This window comes from Schistocerca gregaria, chromosome 8, assembly GCF_023897955.1.
Source record: "Schistocerca gregaria isolate iqSchGreg1 chromosome 8, iqSchGreg1.2, whole genome shotgun sequence".
NCBI classification, from domain to species: Eukaryota; Metazoa; Arthropoda; class Insecta; order Orthoptera; family Acrididae; genus Schistocerca; species Schistocerca gregaria.
The window spans coordinates 55452799-55472400 of record NC_064927.1 but is presented as its reverse complement, the minus strand read 5'-3'; the positions used below and the strand labels follow the sequence as shown (position 1 = coordinate 55472400).

The 19602-nt window shown below is 42.5% G+C and overlaps 1 protein-coding gene across 1 annotated transcript in view; it reads right to left on the bottom strand.

Annotated features, from left to right (window-relative positions):
• LOC126284651 (PI-PLC X domain-containing protein 1-like) overlaps window positions 1-19326 on the bottom strand; it is a 365603-nt gene extending 346277 nt beyond the window's left edge. The window contains exon 1 of the mRNA XM_049983744.1: window positions 19176-19326. The gene's annotated coding sequence lies outside the window, so the exon portion shown is untranslated. The remainder of the gene's footprint in view (window positions 1-19175) is intronic.
• Between the last annotated feature and the right edge of the window lie 276 nt (window positions 19327-19602).

Sequence of the window (19602 nt, the reverse complement as noted above, 5' to 3'; positions counted from 1 at the left end):
TAGCGGTCGCCTGGCTCCATACTGTAGCGCCGAGAACCGCACGGCCACTCCGGCCGGCTACCCAACAGCAGCTGGGCTCCAAATTACACTTTACAGTAAGGGTATACAGTGATCCCCAGAATGTGCCATCATTTAAAACTGTACGACGAGCGTTTCTAATGAATTTTATAATGCCTTCATGTGATGACTCCCAAAAGGTACAATAATGTAAACAATACAAAATCCTACACACATCAATAAAAGTTTAGCATCACCTCGGTTCTCAGAGCTCCTAAACACTGACGTTGACTTTCGTTACTGTATCACAGACACAGTCCTTTGACTGTTCAGAGAACTCACTAAAGATGTAAACAACCAAGCATGAGCAGCGCCTATTAGGTGGAGGAGGTCGAACAGCCGATCCGTTCCAGTCATTCCACCAGGAAGGAGGTACACTGCTCTTATTGACTGTAGTTCAGCCATGACTAGAGGGTCAATACCGCGGTTCGATCGCGTCCGCATTGTTACTTTGTGCCAGGGTAGTCTCTCAACAAGGAAAGTGTCCAGGCGTCTTGGGATGATCCAAAGAGATGTTCTTCGTACATGAAGGAGATACAGAGAGACAGGAACTGTCGATGAAATGCCTCGCTCAGGCCGTCCGAGGGCTAGTACTACAGTAGATGACCGCTACCTAAGGAATATGGCTCGGAGGAAGACAGCAACGTCACCATGTTGAATAAAGCTTTTTGTGCAGCCACAGGACATCGTGTTACGACACAAAATGTGCGCAGTAGGCTGGATGATGCGCAACTTCACTCCCAACGTCCATTGCGAGGTCCAACTATGCAACCACGACACCATGCAGCGCGGTAAAGATGGGTCCAACAACATGTCGAATGGAGCGCTCCGGATTGGCATCACGTTTGTAACATCGTATCTCTAATGCAGTGCTGATTTATTTGGTTTTTGTTTAATGTAATATTATAACGTTGAGCTTCTGTAAATGTGTTTAAGTGACTAGATAACACTGAATTGTATACTCCTTTTTTTTTGTACAAACTTTGATGTCATGATTTGGTTCTATGCAAAGTAGTATCTGTCATTTAAATTCTTTGTTCCATTTGGAGGGAACAAATCTTACTGTATATAATTGTAATTTCTGTGTGAAAAATTTTTGGTAGAAATGTCAATATGTGCAAATTTTTCTGTTTTATTTACTGTATTTGTTTGCTGTTATGTAAACTGCTGATCCTCACTTAAGGTTCTTAGTTAGTTTGTATGTAAAAGGTGTTGTGGTTCCCCTCGGGGACGGAACTGTATAGCGCGCGCAAATTGTGGTTGGCCTATGTAGAAAAGGTGGAACAAGAGTCAGTCAGTGATGAGCTAACGAACTGAGAGTCGTGGACGAGCTGCCAGTCGGGGACGAGGCACCAAACTGTGCACTGCCATGTAAATGTGCACACTCTGCTGGTTCCGAGAGAGGTTTTTTCTGCTACTTTCCAATGCCTCGGATGGATGGATAAATAGCTGGAACTATTCTGGAATTTGTATCTATCATCGACACCAAGAAATGAGAGAGTCCAGCAATTCCACCTGCAGTTCCACCTACCGACATGCAATCGCCACCACATTGCGCAATCACTGTAATGGAGCACTATAGCAATGTACAGTGAAGGATCAGCTTAATGGATGTGTTAGTGTGCTCAAATATAAGGTAATTTATAACTGAGTTTATGCACCTACCTTGATTTTCTCCTTATCATAACACCTCTCAGGTTCCTCTCCGTTTGAACTAAAGCGATTTCCGAGTGTCCCTACTGAAAGAACATTAAAGACCAGTGTTATTGTTAATTAATGCCTCTTGAACATAAAAAAGGAAAGTTAATGAAAGCAATTTTCCTAATAAAACTGCTTATTAATGTTTTGTTGCCAATTTCAAATTAAGAGTTCGTAAGACTGAGGCTTATAAAGTTTTGCTTCGTAAATGATCTCATTACTGCCTGTTGTAAATCACAGAAGGTGAGTCAGTATCTTACATATATGTTAATTTAGTCTCTCAATGTAGTAAGAGTGGAAAACTGCAGTATGAAATGTTATATACTCATGTTTGCTAAGTGTTGGTCTCTCTTGTGTATTAGAAATGCATATGAATAGTATACCAGGATCCACAGTTTGTCTATTGTGTTAATGCTCGGTAACAAGTAACGGAAAGACCATTAATTATGAAAACCATAATTTCTATATTGAAATGATAGTGAGAAACAACCACTTTCCCATAATTTAGTTCCTTGTTTTACCATGTGCAACCACTTTCTAACAGAGAAGATGGTGTCATTCAGGCTATAAATCAGAACCTCAGCAAATTGAGCTCGACTTTCTTGAAGTCACACTTTAAGAAAAATGCAACAACTTTCCCATAATTTAGTTCCTTGTTTTACCATGTGCAACCACTTTCTAAGATCGTATCATTCAGGCCATAAATCGGAACCTCAGCAAATTGAACTCGACTTTCTTGAAGTCACACTTTAAGAAAAATGCAACCACTTTCCCATAATTTAGTTCTTTGTTTTACCATGTGCAACCACTTACTAACAGAGAATATCGTATCATTCAGGCCATAAATCGGAACCTCAGCAAATTGAACTCGACTTTCTTGAAGTCACACTTTAAGAAAAATGCAACCACTTTCCCATAATTTAGTTCCTTGTTTTACCATGTGCAACCACTTTCTAACAGAGAAGATCGTATCATTCAGGCCATAAATCGGAACCTCAGCAAATTGACTCTCTTGAAGTCATACTTTAAGAAAAATGCAACCACTTTCCCATAATTTAGTTCCTTGTTTTACCATGTGCAACCACTTTCTAACAGAGAATATCGTATCATTCAGGCCATAAATCGGAACCTCAGCAAATTGAACTCGACTTTCTTGAAGTCACACTTTAAGAAAAATGCAACCACTTTCCCATAATTTAGTTCCTTGTTTTACCATGTGCAACCACTTTCTAACAGAGAAGATCGTATCATTCAGGCCATAAATCGGAACCTCAGCAAGTTGAACTCGACTTTCTTAAAGTCACACTTAAAAAAAAAATGCACTGATTTATTAAACTGTGGTGACCAGTCCTCTTGAAGTACCGCAAGAGAGAATTTCTGTATGCACTGCACTACCAAAAGATCTGCAGCACTGTGTGTGAAATCTAAGCAGAAACTCTCCGTTCACGCTAGAGATGTCTACATCAAAATTAAGTCTGAAAGTAGTAACACTAATCCTTCACGAACTGAACGATATAGTTGCACGAGCACTTGTATAGGCGCGTTGCGCAATAATAACCAGAGAAACGAAGGCTGTCTTGTTTCAATCAAACACTTATTAGTCAGCTACATTGACTTACTTCTGGGTGGCTTCTGAAGTTTTTACATTCAGACTGGATTATATTGAGCGTGAGTTACATGTTCTGAACGCGACACCAAAATGCCACACCAACTGATGTTCACTAAATTTTTTCATATCAGTTGTTATAGCAAAATAGAAGGCCTAACTACAATTCAGTACATCGATTGAAATGAAAAGAAGTGAATTTTTGTAAGCTGTGTTATGGATGAAGGCAAGATTTTCTATAACTTGTTTTTGCCTTATCATGTTTGGAAAACATCAGCCAAAGGCAAATTCTGACTGATAATGTTTGTTGATATGCAGTATGAACTCAAAGTTCTTCTGAGTGTTTCCTGTTCCAGATTATTTAATTTTCCGTGTCATCATAAAACATTTTGTACACTAATAAAGTATCTTTTGTAAATATTTTACTGCTTAATTTCATGACTCATTGATCACTTTTGATTTTAAAACACTATTTATTCATTTATGTATTGTTTTCCATACACTTAAGTATACTACATATTCACGCGTTTTATACGGCTAAATGGAGTAGAAAATCTGGAGGCCAAATGAAGAAAAGGAAAGGAAGTAACAGGCCAGTCTTCCCCTAATCCTTCTAAATGGCTAGTGGCTGAGACACACTAGGCCGACTCAAGTCGGGTGTGCAGTATTTTTTATCGACAACTCTTTGCTGATAAACTTGTGAAAATTGCAAGAAGCCGTACATCATATATGATTTTAGAGTGTGCGAGTTTTGAGGAAAAGTAGCATCTTAAGGTGTTGTTACATGTGCCATGTTTTAGTTGGTTCGATAGTTAAATGTTCTATATATCGTTTGAATGATTATTTTATTGAAATGGTGAGGAACGAGTTAGTTTACAGGAATAATGAACACATTCCAGAATGAGATTTTCACTCTGCAGCGAAGTGTGCGCTGATATGAAACTTCCCGGCAGACTGAAACTGTGTGCCCGACCGAGACTCGAACTCGTGAGCTTTGACTACCGCGCGCAATTGCTAGACACATGTTTTTCTTTTTTTTATTATTATCTCATTTTGTTCGTTTATGTTCGTTGCCCTTGTTCGGGGTGGACGTCCCATGACACCCGTTTAAGTTCGTTGTTGATCCATTCACTCAGTTCTTATATTACAGAGGGCTGCTAACCCTCCGACACGCTAAGCCACGATGCCGGCAACATCTGAGCTACCCATGTACGACTGACGCCCCGTAGTCACAACTTTACTTCTGCCAGCACTTCGTCTCCTACCTTCCAAACTTCACAGAAGCTCTTCTGAGAAACTTACAGAACTAGCACTCTTGAAAGAAAGGACATTGTGGAGACACAGCTTAACCACAGCCAGGGAGATGTTCCCAGGATGAGAGTTTCACTTTGCAGCGGAGTGTGCGCTGATATGAAATTTCCTGGCACACAGTTTTAATCTGCCAGGAAGTTTCAATGAACACAATATTTCTAGTGCTACTCATGCAACAACACTTAATTTTTTTCTGCTGGCTCCCAGTCTTTAAGCCGTAATTCGTCAATGGAATAGAAGGAGTTGTCCAGGAGAACCCATTTTAAATTAGATTTGAAACTTTCTTCACTATCTGTCAGATATTTTTTTAGGCAAATGATAAAAAATTTTCGTCGCTGCGTATAGATCTCTTCTCTGAGCCCAATTAGCAGTGGGTAATAAAAGTAATTTTTCCCTCTAGTGTTGTAGGTATGTGCATCACTGTTCTTTTCAAATTGTGATGGATTATTAATGACGAATTTTACAAGAAAACATAGGTATTGTGACGGCACAGTTAAAATGATAGCTCCTTGAACTCTGTGGGTGAAACACCACATACTATTCTTATGACTTGCTTTTGGGCAACCAATAGTTTCGTTCTAAATGATAAATTACACCAGAAAACTATTTCATATGATGTTATTGAGTGGAGATAAGAAAAATATCTGAGGAGGCTGATACATTTGTTTTCAAGCTTAAAAATTATAGCAAGAGCATAAGTAGCTGAACTTACTTTTTAAACAATTCAGTAATATGCTTCCTCCGCTTCAAGTTTTCATCAATATGTACACCCAAAAATTTGGAGCATTCTACCCTACTTACTGAGTCCAGTGTTTGTGCTACATCAGTTATTGGTAAGGTTCCATTTGTCGTACAGGAATGAATGTAGTGTGTTTTTTCAAAATTTATGAAGGGTCATTTTCAGAGAGCCACTTAATAATTCTTTGGAAAATATTATTTACCAACTCTTCTGTTGCTATCTCTGTAACAAATTCTATTATAACACTAGTATCGCTCGAAGAAAGTACCAATTTTGCTTGTTGAATGTTAAGTGGGAGGTTATCACAAACATAAGGAATAGGAGTGGACCAAAAATTGAACCATGTAGGAGTCCCTTTACGTCTCTTTTCCTCCAGCCACTAAAACTTTCTACCTTTCTGAGATTTCTGAATTATGCAGCACTACATTTTGTATTCTGTTACTCAAATATGATTGAAAAAAAGTGTTTAAGGCCATAAATTCTATAAAACTTGAGTTTTTCTAATAGAATATCATGATCCGCTCAATCAAACTCCCTGGAAAATCATACAAATGCCAGCTGGCGATGTCTCATTATTTAAGGCTTCTAATTACGTCTTAACAATATGCCGTCAACACTGCTGCAATATAGATGCAATACGTGGCAACAGTGCAGTACTGCTGAATGGCCAGGCAATATTGCTAATGGAACGTGGTGTTACACGTAGCTACCGATGTGTTGCCCAGGTGTTGGTGGTACTGTCCACCAAATGTGGAGAATATTTCGTACGGCCAGGCCGCGTCTATCTGTAAATGCTTTCCTTCCATTCTGAGGCTAGTTTCCTCTCTCTCACTCCAACAGCGTTGCAGTCCCTAGTCTCGTGAAACAGCATCATTAAGCTTCAGCTCGTAATCTGGTGCGAGTACTTAGAGGCAGTCGACTATTTTGTTGTACACAGCCGCGTTTCTCAACCTTTCTTTTTGTTTGAGGAACACCAAAGTATGTTTCAAACATTCGCGATTCCTGTACATATGATTTTCTCCACAGATGATAAAAGTAGGCACATAAAGTGCCGACAATATATTCTTTGTTATGGAACAGTGAGATACAAATTTTACAAAATTATTATGTAAGACTCTTGAATAGGAACATGTGAACGTAAACGTAAGACATGAGAAGAAAAAGAAACTTATCACCCTTAAGTACGAAAATAAAATCTCGCGGCATACCTGGCATGTATTTCCAGCAAACCAAGGTGTTGTGACACGGTGTTTGAGAAACGCTGATCTCCAGGAATGTAGAACTGGGGAAACGAAACGACCATGGATTCCGTAAACATTATGTGTCTCGTAAATCTAGGAGCAGTGCTAAGGAACACAGAAAAGAATGTGTCCAGAGATTGAAGTTTGAAAAAGCACATTCTCACTGCTACCGTCTTAGTACATGTGCACTACTGAATCACGTCTGTTCAACGGGCAGCAGTTTGCCATTTTTATGGTTCTTGTATACATTACTTTTCATGTACCGTAAGTATGGTCGTAGATGTGTCGCGTTTAGGACCCGCGTGTCGCCACTATTAGTGGTTGCAGACCGAGCGCCGCCACACGGCAGGTCTAGAGAGACCTCCTAGCACTCGCCCCAGTTGTACAGCCGACTTTGCTAGCAATGGTTCACTGACTTCTACGCTCTCATTTGCCGAGACGATAGTTAGCATAGCCTTCAGCTATTGCTTAGACCTAGCAATGCGCCATTATCAGTTATTATTTATATTGTGAATCATACCTCACGCCAGCCTTTCGGCCTCTTTAGCAACACGGTGTTGGCTCTCCTGCCAACCACAACATCTCTCCTGCCAACCACAACAGTCTTTCATACTGGTAGTACCAGTTTTAAAAGAAACACTGCCGGTTAAAAGTTTCCGATTTCCTATGACAAAGATTATATTCTTTATTTCATTGTAAGCACACACCTAGATCGATAAAATAAATATGTTCTGTCTCTGTCATTAACTATAATACAGTATGGTTTGGATTTTAGCTTCTTCAAACTATCCACCTTTGCCCCAAGAACAGCTCCACAAACTGCTGGCTTTCTGGAGATAAGATTTTGTAGCGTTTTTGCAGATACTGTAAGTTATTCCACATATAATTAACATCTTATAACCCCAGTTTTCTGACCTCCCTGTCAATTCCTTCCCATAAGATTCCAATGGGATTTAATTCAGTTGATTGTCTCCTTCCCCAAATTTCTCTTTTCTATTGACATACCGTCTGCACCTTTTAGAAGTATGTTATGGGTCGTTGTCCTGCTGAGGAACAAATCCACGACCAGTAAGTATCCTTCTAGATGGAGCTGTACTGTCGCTCTGCATTGTTTGGTATCCTTCCTTCTTTAACATTCCATTAATTATCACTAGGTCACCGACTCTGTCATGCTCAAAATATTATCACACCATGAGCGACCTCCCACCACGATTCGCCGTTAGCGTCACACAGTTGACGAACAAACATTGGACGATGGCTTCCAAATATTCCAGACTTTGATTTGTCCGTGAACAACGCCTTGGACCACTGCTGCACATTGCAATCGTTTCATCTTATTTTGTTCATGATATAGATTCTCTGGCTGCTATGTAACTCATCAAACGTTATCGCGTAGACGGTATTTCACTGCTCAGAGATGGCAGCTGCTCGCATACTGTTTACTTTCCCGCGAATTTCAGGTGCAGTACGAGTCTGTGACGTTTACTCTGCACATATACAGACTGATCGTCTCAGTATGATGTTACTCGTGGTCTTCAAGAACGCGAAACAAGTGCATTGGTAGCAGTTATCTTGAACTCCTGCAATATAAACACCACTGTAGATTGGGCTACGTCGACTTTTATTGCAATTGTCTTACTATAACAACCTTCCTGATGCATAGCTACAATTACAGCGCATTTTTCAATCCCATTCTCCTGCTTCCGTTCCATTATCTATCTAATCAGATATATAAACACACTATTGTATGTACACAATATACTATAAAACAATGCGAAACATCTCCAGTAAGGGCACGTCAGCATTGATACCCCTGAGCATCCCTCTGTTCCAGTCGAATACATAGAAGTTGATACTTGTTTTAGTATCATAATGGGAATACAGTAGAATATTCAAAACGAAATCCCTGTTTCAACCACAATTGGATAATTGTGATAAGTGATAGAAAACTTTTCAGTGGCAGTGTATGCTCAAAACCTGGTTCCAGCGACCTGGGAAAGGTATCTATCCAGTATCAGTTCACAAATTAAGGGTTCGGAAGCACACCCAAAAAAAAAAAAAACGAGTTTCTCTTTTTCATGTAAACTTTTTTCCTCTAGCTCTCTTTCGTCCATTTCTGTGCCGTAGTGTGGCCCCTTGTAAACAGTTCCGGCTCGCAATGTGTTACCCCAAACACTGCAGGGCAATAGTGGCCGATAATGTCGCTTTCAACGTGTTGTACATGTGGCGACAGTTTCACTGGCAGTTCGGAAACTATGCAGTTCCCCCTCGCTAGCTGTAGCGCTATAGTGGGAGCAGTAAATGGTTGAAGAAGAGGCCTACATCTTGCTCCTGTCTGATGGGCACAAAGGCTGAAATGTCAAATAATTTCCTGGAGTGGCTTTGGATCTCCCGAGCTGGAGGAGTAGGCTGAACGCCCCCACGGATGTGGGTAGCGTCGTGTTCCTTCAGCGGCGGAGTCGGTGTTTCGAAAGTCAGTAGTTGTTGATCCTGAGCGATCAGCTAAGTGATATGTCCAGGAAGGAGTGTCTACGAGAACAGGAAGAGTGTCATAGTGAGGCGACGTGCAGTTGTGATCGGGCACTTTCCGATCATCTCGGCGAGTAATGCCTTTAACCCACTAGCACCCAATTAACATATATTCTTAATTTTTGGAAAACTGTGTCCTGGCAACCCAATTTATCGAAATATGAGGAAATTTTGTTCACTTAGGGCCTAAATGTAAAATATTGGGCTGTCCTCATTTGCGGACACTGAGAGCTTGGCACTTACTTTGTCATTACTCTGCTTACTAGAAAAATGAAAAGAGAAAAGGGAATTGGTAATAATAAACTCGGAACAACATTTCTAAATTATTATGCATATTACAATAACTTGTATTTACAAAAGTTTTAACCCAAAAACCTCAAAAACCAAAATTTAATTAAGTCCCAATATGATATTTGGGTAAGAATTCGATACAGAGCGTAACATTACACTTCCCGTAATATGTTCTAGCCTTTCCTTTACAGTTCTCAAACTCGTATCTTCTTTGCTTTTCCCGCTTCTGGATGGCGTGAAGTTTCTGAAGTATATCCGTTACATTAGTACAGGGAGAGGAGACGAGTTTTGTTGGTCTTTCCTTAATTGACCTCATACCGATTTCTTTTTTCAGATATTTTCTAGTAATCTGTGTAGTGGATTCTTTCACAGATAAAGAAGTTCCTTCATTGCACCTCTTGAAACCAAAGTATGCATTTACAATAGTCATATCAACCAATCTCATAAAAAGGTACCAGTACCACTTTTTACCACGCACTACAATTGTATAGCCAGTCGTGAAGATCAATGCCTACCACGAAATTCTTGTAGGTGTTGAAAGCATGTGCTTGTGGAACACTGAACTTTTCGTTCTGGGATGAATTCCACCGTCGGACTTTGAGGTTAGGGAGCACGGCATTAAAATTAGTTGGTAGAGCAACACACTTTATATCATTCCATTATCTGACCCAATTTTTTATCCTTCTATCAAATCTAAAATCAAAGTATGCCCCATTTCTTTTTCCTTGCATAATATGGTGATAGGGAGCACTTCCTTGTTTTGTTTTCTTTTATGGTTCCACTTGCACGGAATCCTATTTCCTTGAGTCGGACGAGCAGGTGGTGACTAGTAAAATAATTAAAAATGTCAAAAAATATTTGGTAACTCTTCAACTCGCCACTAATGCACAGCATTTTGAAAACTACCCAGTGGAACATCCTAACTATCATTCTTTTGATCATTCTCATAATATAGTACGAAGTTGTAACTGTAGCCACCAGTACCACATGAGCACCATGGTTTACATCCAAAGCGTGTGGGCTTGAGTCTGGGAAACTGCTTTATAGAGTGACGTCCATAGGACCTCACAATCATGTCATATACTGCTAGATTCTTCTGACAGACTCCTCACCTTTGATAATTTTGTACCAGAGCCTTAGCTAGTGGTTTTATTTTGAAAGATATGTCACTTTTGTTTTCTTTGCCTTTTTTATTACTACAGAAATGTGATATAGATTTCAGTTCAGCATACCTGTTACGACCGTCGTCCTGAGATCAATAATCTCGTCCACTGAAAAATTCACGATAGCCATTAAGGATCAAGAACCCATCAAACACACAAATTTCTTAAGATGCAACCGAAAACAGTATTTTATTATTACACTCCCAAACGTATCTTTCAGATTCCTCTACAATCACGCTTACAATTTCTTCTGAAAAGCGTTTTTCAAAAATCTGCCAGTGACTGAGATTATGCAACTTTGCTTTCAGTTCATCTGACTGACAAGAAGCTTACTTCCCTAAGAAAACGAAAATTTCGTAGCTTGATGACATCGTTTAACTACCTCTTTACCGACTCCTTCAAAAGAAACATGAACAACCTCTTCGTTTGTCTCTTTCATGAAAAATTACAGTAGTACACGTAATATAGCTAACACAGGTATTTCCTAACAAGCTATCTTTTACGTTTTCATCTGTTTGCTCATTTACAATTGGAGGAAGAGCTACCACATCTGTCTCGTTTTCTTCAGAAAATCGGTATTCTACTGCCTCTTCAACGGTTTTAAACGTCTGGCAAGCCATGAAAAAGAAAACTGAAAAAACCGAAAAGCGTAACATTTGCAATTGAAAATTTCACCGTGGTGTGGTTTTTATCTCTTCTGGATTAGGACATGGAATGAACGTTTTGGCAAGCATAGACACAACTTGTACTGACTTTGTTGTACCACCGTTCCTCAGTTGCCTTGTATCATTTCTTCTCGTAATTTTTGTCAGGTGTATGGTCATAATGCCCACTATATATTCTCCAACTGATGGTTTTACATTTGAAGATGAATATTTAGTTAGTTGAAAACGGTTATGTAACCCTTTCTTTTTAAAGAAATTTTTTTTATATACTGTGACTATAGCTTCACTGTTGTAGTTTCAAATAAACATTTAAAGTTTGTATGGAAGTTAAAGTCTTTGCAGTCGAGCTGTTAGACAAATTGATAGACTCGTGCTATGGAAACTTGTGTCTTAGTACACCTACATCTACAGAGATACTCCGAAGCCACCGTACGGTGCGTGGCAAAGGGTACCCTGTACCACCACTTCTCATTTCCTTTCCTGTTCCACTCGCAAACAGAGCCATGGAAAAACGACTATCTACATCCCTCCGTATGAGCCCTACTTTCTCGTATCTTATCTTCGTGGTGCTTACCCGCAATGTATATTGGCGGCAGTAGAATCGTCCTGCAGTCAGCTTCAATTGCCGGTAATCTAAATTTTCTCTATAGTCTTTTTCTAAAAGAACGTCGCCTTCCCTGCAGGGATTTCCATTTGAGTTCCCGAAGCATCTCCGTAACATTTACGTGTCGTTCGAACCCACCGGTAACAAATATAGCAGCCCGGCTCTGAGCTGCTTCGATGTCTGCCTTCAATCCGACCTGGTAAGGATCCCAAACACTGTAGCAGTACTCAACAACAGATCGCACCAGCGTCCTATATGCGGTCTCCTTTGCAAGTGTACCCCTCTTTCCTGAAATTCTCCCAATAATCGGAAGCGGACGGTTCGCCTTCCCTAGCACAGTTATCACATGCTCGTTCGACGTCATATAGCTTTGCAACGTTACGCCCAGCTATTTAAACGGCTTGACTATGTTAAGCAGTACACTAGTAATACTGTATCCGAACATTACATGTTTCATGTTACTACTCATCCGGATTAACTTATATTTTTTCACATTTAGGGCTAGCTGCCATTCAACATACCAACTGGAAATGTTGTCTACGTCGTCTTGTATCTTCCTACAGCCACTCAATTTCGATACCTTACCGTACATCAGCAAACAAGCGCAGATTGCTGCCCACCTTGTCCGCCAAATCATTTTCTTATGGCACCGACGATACCCTTGTCTCTGATAAACACTGGCCGTCGCGGACAACATGCTGGGTTCTATTATTTAAGAAGTCTTCGAGCCACTCACATATCTGTGAACTTATTGTATGTGTTTGTAACTTCGATGACAGCCGGCAATGGGACACTGCGTCAGATGCTTTCAGGAAATCTATAAATACGGAATCTGACTGATGCCAGATAGTTTCAGTACATCATGTGAGAATAGGTCAAGCTGAGTTTCGCACGAGCGATGCTTTCTAAAACCATGCTGATTCGTGGACATAAGCTTCTCAGACTGAAGAAGGTTTATTATATTCGAGTTGAGAATATGTTCAAGGATGCTGCAGTAAACAGAAGTTAGTAAATCGGTACATTACACTAAATGGATACATTACAAATACATCTTCTTATAAATGAAATTTCTTCGTGATATAGGTGGCAGACAACGTGTTTCTCTAAAATTGTCCTATGATGCAAGTCAAACTGATCTATAAAGTGTTCCTATATCATGCAGAATAGGTAGCTTTCTCGTTACACAACCCTTAGAAATGTTGTTATATCCCAGAAAATTGATGGTTAAGCACGGAATGTTTGCTGTAGGTCGATAACTTATACGTGGCGTGTTTATAAAACAGAACTTCAATTGTGGAAAGGGTAAATAACTTGCAATATTATGAGAAGGAGAGTTGCCACTCACCATATACCGGAGATGCTAAGTCGCCGATAGCCACAACAAAAAGACTCTCACAATTAAAGCTTTCGGCCAATAAGGCCTTCGTCAACAATAGACACACATACGCACACACATGCACACACTCACGCAAAAGCAACTCACACACACAAGTAAACAACTTACAGATATGTTTGATACAGCCCTTGATAGAGTACACTTTCAAGTTTTATTCTCGCCTAACACTGTTGGTTCCAAAGTTCCCCCCAAGGTGGCACATGTGCATGAGTTATTCTGTCATGGAGTCACATAATGGTGCAGAGCGTGTGCAGTGTCTTTCACAATTTCATCTTATCCAAATGTGCTTCTAAAGTTCAGAACAATTGAGGACTAAATGTCGCAAGCCACCACCTCAGAGACGAAGTGTTATTGGCTGGTAAGATCGTTTCTCGGAACTGGCTGTGCATCACACAGGAGTCTCTCCGCCGGGTTAGGGTTTCGGCCAGCGGTCTCTCTGAGCACCTTCTACAGCCCACATTCCCAGTCCGGGTAAATAAACGAGATGTCTAAACTTAGACTTGAATATGCCGTGTTGCAGACTGGAAGGTATTAGACAAACGTCGGTCATTCAAACCCTACAAATTGGAACTATTACAAGCTTTGAGAGAAAGTGACAAAGAATAATGGGCTGAGTTCTTTGTAGAAATGATTAACAAAATGCAGACTGAAGACGATTTTCTTAAAAAAGTTGTGTTCTATGACGAAGCCACCTTCCACTCCTGTGGTAGAATGAACCGGCATAATGTTCGGATATGAGATGAGCACAAAGTGCGTCACGTAATCGTACATGTACGGGAGTCGCCTAAGGTAAATGCATTCTGCGCTACAAGCTGCAACGAGATTTGCGGTCCTTTCTTTCCTGCCTAGTCAACTGTAACTGGCATTTCGCACCTGGGCATGCTTCAACATTATCTCGTGCCCCAATTACAATAGGACACGGGCACAGAATTTATTTCCCAGCGAGATGAGCGCCATCACATTATCATCGAAAAGTTGTCGCGTATCGCCATAGCACTGGACGTTGTGAAACAGTATCCTGGCCCCCACAATCTACCTGACTTAACCCCTGTGGACTTCTGCGGTGGGGGGCAACATTAAATACAGTGTGTTCGCTGCTCTGCTTCCGGGAAATGTCGGAGAACTGCGACAGCGGGCAACAAATGCAGCTGCCACGATACACCGAGACTTACTTCATAATTACACGTGGGACCCTTGTCGTGTTACAAAAGGTATCCACACTGAACATTTGTAAATGCGCTACATGAAAGATTTCTGTAAGTTATTTACATTTTTCACAAGTAAGTCTTACTATTTATAGACACGCTGTACGTAAAAGCCAATTATTCCTAGTAAACTTTTCGTGTTATTAAAATTGAATATAGGGTCGTAAGAAACAGTCTGGAAACTTTGTAAATGTGCTGCAGGATAGTCTGCGCTGAGAAATAACTGTTAAGAAAAAATAACATACCTTGTGTGTTTTCCGACTTAATTAACATTGAAGTTTGTAAATGAAGGCCGTCCTCGCGAGCAGTTCCAGGCGGCCCTCCAGGTACCATCAGTGCCAGCAGTCCTCACAGGACATGCGACAGATATCCCCGTTGACTGCGCAGCCTCTGGCTCGGGTTCGATCCCCACTACCGTCCCACGTCCAACTTTTGTATCGCTCTCTTTTTCGATTTCAGGAAAACATGCAGACAACACGTGTGGCGCGCAACAGCCTAAGTGGCTCACTTCAACTCGGAAACGGCGCAATATATCGAATTCTTTTTTTTTTCCAAGCACTACTTCTCAGCACAATCTCGCCTGAAACACACTTAAAAGCTTTTCAGACTTGTTGACGACCCTATAGATCAGAACTGAAACATTGTTAGAGTTGATGATCTCAAATTATCTCCTTATATTATTAAATCTGGAATTATACATTCATGCGTTCTATTTCTTAAATGTAATTATAAGCTATAAATAAATATGAAAATAGGAATGTTCTTAAAACTTACAGATTTTTTCTTATGCTTTTAAAGAAGTTAACCATTTATAAAAACAACTGTATGATATCCCATACTCATCAATGTTTTCAGCGATTCCGATCTTTCACAGTCAACATTGGATCACGAGAACAGAATGTGCTTTACATCAGCTTCTGACTCCGAATCACACTCAAATGCAGGAGAACCGTAAATGTTGATTCCGTATAGATGTAGAAAGAAGCGGTGTGCTTAAATCGGACACGAAAGATTAAAGAAATCGCTCATCATTCCACACGTGTGTTCGTAAAGCATGGGATTTGAGGTTGTTTACCGTGGCTCCTTACCTAATGTAAGAAGACTGTGTACGGTAATTTAAGATAGACGACAGCTGTTATTGATACAGCTTGCTTCGCCAAAGTCAACCTCCTCACTGTAACAGATGGCAGGGTGCAAATGCACCCATGACAGGTGGACTGTCTGCTCCCTCCGTATTCCAACATCACATCCATCACACACTAAGGCACCTCCTAACACCGCGTCGGATCTCATGAAGCTCGGCGTGGCGTGGCGTGGACCCAACAAGACGTTCCAAACTCCCGCAAAAACATTGAGCGTTGCTGCCTCTATAGCCGTCCATAATTGCGAAAGCGTTACCGGTGCAGGAGCTTCTGCACTAAGTGACTACTTGGTTAGGTACCATATACAAACATCAAAAAAAGTTTCGCATCACTTCGGTTCCGAGAGTTCCGGAACCTGACAGAAAATTGGAATAGAGATCAACATAAACATCATTACCGCCCTTATTATTGCTCATGAGAACCAACACATTGCATGTTGTACCACCATACAGCGAGACATTCAGAGGTGGTGGTCCAGACTGCTGTACACACCGGTACCCCTAATACTCAGTAGCACGTCCTCTTGCATTGATGCGTGCCTGTATTCGTCGTGGCATACTATCCACAAGTTCATCAAGGCACTGTAGGTCCAGATTGTCCCATTCCTCGACAGCGATTCGGTGTACATCCCCGACTGTAGTTGGTGGGCCACGTCGTCCATAAACAGCCCTTTTCAATCTATCCCAGGAATGTTCGACAGAGTTCATGTCTGGAGACCATGCTGGCCACTCTAGTCGATCGATGTCGTTATCCCGAAGGACGTCATTCACAAGACATGCCGATGGGGGCTCGTATTGTCATCCATGAAGAGGAATCCCTTGCCAATATGCTACCGATAAGGTTGCACTATCGGTCGCAGGATGCCACTCACACATCGTACAGCCGTTACGACGCCTTCCATGACAACCGACGGCGTACAGCAGCGCGACATAATGCCACCCAAAAGAGCAGGGAACCACCTTGCTGCACTCGCTGGACGGTGTGTGTATGGCGTTCAGCCTGACCGGGTTGTCTCCAAACACGCCTCCGACGATGGTATAGTTGAAGGCATATGCGACACTCATCGGTGAAGTGAACGTGAGACCAATCCTGAGCGGGCCCATCTGTTCCGCGCTGCTTGGTGTCGTGATTGCAAAGATGGACCTCGCCACGGACGTTGGGACTGGAGTTGCGCATCATGCAGCCTATTGCGCGCAGTTTGAGTCGTAAAACGACGTCCTGTGGCTGCACAAAAAGCATTATTTAACATGGTAGCGTTGATGTCAGGGTTCCTCCGAGCCATAATCCGTAGGTAGCGGTCATCCAATGCAGTAGTAGCCCTTGGGCGGCCTGAGCAAGGCATGTCACCGACAGTTCCTGTCTCTCTGTATCTCCTCCAAGTTCGAAGAACATCGCTTTGGTTCACTCCGAGACGCCTGGACACTTTCCTTGTTGAGAGCCCTTCCTCGCACAAAGTAACAATGCGGACGCGATCGGACCGCGGTATTGACCGTCTAGGCATGGTTGAACTACATGCATAACGTGCTTTGTACCTCCTTCCTGGTGGACTGCCTGTAACTGATCGGGTCGGACCCCCTCCGTCTAGTAGGCGACGCTCATGCATGGTTGTTTACATGTTTGGGCGGGTTTAGTGCCATCTCTGAACAGCCAAAGGGACTGTGTCTGTGATACAATATGCACAGTCAATGTCTATCTTCAGGAGTTCTGAGAACTGGGTTGATGCAAAAATTTTTGATGTGTGTATTTTCGATAAGATTTATGTCGGACTATCTGTGTGGCCAAATCATTCACTTGGTTTCTCAAGAATGTTCTTCAAACCAATCGCGAACAACTGTGACCCGGTGACAGTTTCAGTGTTGCTTGGGAACATTAAGTCCATATATGACTGCAAATGGTCTCGCAGTAACCTCACATAACCATATGCAGTCAATGATCGGTTCAGATGGCCCAGAGGAACCAGTCCATTCGATGTGAAGACAGCCCACGACATTATGAAGTCACCATTAGCTTGCTCAGTGCCTTGTTGACAACCTGCATCCATAGTTCTGCGCCGCCCTCGAACTCCACTACCAGCTCTTGCCAACTTAAATCGAAACTCGTCTGACCAGGCCACTGCCTTTCAGTCGTCCAGCGCACAAACGGTACGATCGCGAGCCCAGGAGAGGCGTTGTGGACGATGTCGTGCTGTTAGCAAAGGCACTCGAGTCGGCTGTCTGCCGCCATAGCCCATTAACGCCACATTTTGCCACACTAAAGAATACGTTCGTCGTACGTCCCAGACTGAGTTCACGCAGTGTTGTTTGTCTTTTAGTGCTGACAGCTTTACGCAGAGGCCACTCTTCTCGATCTGTAAGTGGAGGTGGTGGGCACACTTTCGACACAATGCATCTCGGAATACTGAATTCCCTGACAGTTTGCCATGCGTGTAGCTGCAGCTACCATTCCGCATACAAATGACAGCTCCGGCAGTGGACTGCCCTTTTATACCTTGTGTGCATGACACTAGCGCCATCTGTGTACGTACATTCCGCTGTCCCTGTGACTTCTCTCACCTCAGTGTACAGCGCTCGGTTGTTTTATTCCATCTCCTTGGTTGAGTATAGAAGACACTGTCGGAGCAGGATACGATTAGTGTTTTTAGGAGAAAAAGAAAGGTCCTACAGAAGTGGCCGTGCGGTTCTAGGCGCTGCAGTCAGGATCCGCGAGACCGCTACGGTCGCAGGTTTGAATCCTGCCTCGGGTATGGATGTGTGTGATGTCCTTAGGTTAGTTAAGTTTAACTAGTTCTAAGTTCTAGGGGACTAATGACCTCAGAAGTTGTCCCATACTGCTCAGAGCCATTTGAACCAATCTGAAAGGGCCTACAAACTTCATTGCGTCCCAGGTTGCTACTGTTTCCGCTGTAGAAAGGCTATCGCGTTTAATTAGTCTGAAGACTTTACTGACTCGAACCAGATAGCATAGAAAAGCACTTCCGCTATACTCCACTTGGGTAATTTTGGATCCATCTATGTATATACAGAAACAACCGGGCACTGGGCTTCAACAACACGATTTAATATGCGGCTTACATTAATACTTTCAGGACTTGTCGTGTTAATACGGTAGATTGCAGTCTGGCAGCTGTGTGCGTCAAAATCATATTCACGTACAGAATATAAGGTAACAGATCAAATTTCAAAGCTGCTACACAGATCTCTTTCCCTGGCGTAGACAACAGCCACAGAAGCGAGCAAACTGGGAAACGTTATGAAACAACGTTGAGTATTAAAACCGACAATATCGCTAGAATATAATGGTGTGCCAAGACACGTACGAACCACCGGAAGTCGATCAGAGCCTCGAGATTTCGCGGACTTTTACGTAAACTGCTCGGGTCGTTCGAGTCTTGCCCGCCCACAACACCATAGGCTGCGGTTTAGCGCAATCGAGAAATCCCGGATTGGGTTGCGTAAGGAACTGGTGCGCGTGGATGCGGCGGTTCTTCCCCCCCGCCGTAAGCGGAACTCGGTACTCGCCGGCACTCACCTCACCTCAGCTGCGGCGGCCCGGCTGCGCTCGGCGGCCTGTGCTGCGCCACTGTCTGTCACAGCGGCGGCCGCAGGCGACGGCCACAGCGGCCACGTGACGTCACACAGTGTGTGACTGCCGGTGCCGCCCTGTTCGCGTCGGCCCCTCTGCCCCACGCTGACTGCTCGCAGCAGGCATTGCCTCGGCGGGCCGAACCGCTACGGCTGTGGTACGCGAGTGACTCGGCGCCGATAGAGCCGATTCGGCGTTTCTAACGCGGCTACGAGACATATTCGGACTATGGAGGCGCTCTGGCTTTAGTCGACTTAGTTGGTATCGGCACAACAAAAGCACGAGGATGCGTTTAAAACTGCACGGCGTTGCTCACATGTCGCCGGCGTAACCCGACGCAGGAGGAACAAGCCGCTGACGAAAAGAGCACGGC